The following is a 1,740-nucleotide window of genomic DNA, read 5'->3' on the forward strand; positions in this document are numbered from 1 at the left end:
CCGACCAAAAACAATGCCGACCGACCAAAATATTTGGCCGGTAGCAAGAAAACAGGGCCGGTGGCCTCAAACCAAGGCCGGTGAGGTGTAGGGATGGCCAACAAGCCATTCCCTGCCCTCATAAGTAAAAACACAAGTGTTTGGTATACAACCAAGTACAAAACAAACAAGTCGAGAGGTCTTGAGGTAAGGCGCGCGACCGAAACCTCCGAGAACTCAAGACGAACACGAACATGAATGATCACCTAGTGTTCAAACGGTGACGTCTAAGTCTTGAGGACGGTCAAAAATGGGGTGTCTACACTTTCCTATTCGAATCAAAATTGAGAAATCAATTACATATAATAGCGAACCAAAGCAATAAATCCTTCAAGATCGTTCACGATTCGAATCTTCAGCTACTTCCATAACTAATCTGTTAACTGATTTCTTTTTTCTTTCTAGTAAATAACGTGAATGGAATTTTATATACAATTGTTTATGTTAAAGGGAAAACACGTCTTTTTACCTACAAACGGGACTTATTGGTTCAAAAAACTTTTGATAGGACCTAAGCTACAACCAAACATGTTAATAGGACTTTTAGGTAATTATCTCTTTATTTTATAATCCCACATCGGGAGAAAAAAGAAAAAGTGAATTATTTCACTTATATAAAGTAAATCTTATACTTGCATTTAATATTAGAGTGTTGTGCATAATTCAGTTTAACACAATTTAAATTTTAAATAAAAGTTCTAATAAGTTTATGATATGATTTATTTTATAATCCCACATCAGGAGACGAAAGAAAAAGTGAATTATTTCACTTATATAAAGTGAATCTTATACTCTCATATCTATCTATATATTATATAAGCAAAAGGAGGTTTTAACCATAAGAGTTATGGAAGCTCCAAATTCTCAACATGAATTTTTAGAATTGTTATATTGTTAAATAATTTTAAAAAAAAAAATCTATTGGTTAACCCAACTAAGAAAAAAAAACTCTAATTATCCTTTAAATTTGAATTTAAAAATTTAAATATCCCACTAATATAGAAAATCATGTCCATTAAAAACGTAAAAAAAAAAATAATAATCAATGCTTAAAAAAAGATCTATTAGTTAGTTCATTTATTATGATAAAAATAAAAATAAAAACTTTAATTATCTATACTTTTGAATTTTAAAATTCAAAAACATATATCTCACTTAATATGAGAATTATTGATTTCTTCCAATATTTTCTTTCCAAAAATGATAAAAGACCTAAATCTTTAGAAACCCTAAACAATCTAAAAATCCAATGTAAGTAAACTGCATATTCAATCTCTCCCGTGGCCAACCAACTCTCTGCAAATCTATGTGTGTAAAAAGGTCAGCCTCTCTCTCAATGCTAATAGTCTAAGTTTGAAGTAGTTGAAAATTGAAGAGTAGCATTGAGTTATGAATATGTAATTGTTCTATATTAAACCATGTAAATTTATCTATATATATGTATACACATATATTTAGCCATCTTTGTTGTTCTCACATGTACAATTTTAATCTAATAAAGCTCATTACCTAATTTCATCATTATGATTTTATAGATAAAAAAAAATAACAATAAACATAAAAGCATTAAAAAAAATTCCTAAAATTAAAAGACTTTTTTTGTTCATTTTATTTATTTAATAGTATTTGTATATACAACACATACAAAATTATTCATTAATTTATACGAGTCAAATTTGAGTTTATTTGAGAATTTATGTC

The sequence above is a fragment of the Camellia sinensis genome, chromosome 8, assembly GCF_055761805.1.
Source record: "Camellia sinensis isolate YWXY chromosome 8, ASM5576180v1, whole genome shotgun sequence".
Taxonomy (NCBI): Eukaryota; Viridiplantae; Streptophyta; class Magnoliopsida; order Ericales; family Theaceae; genus Camellia; species Camellia sinensis.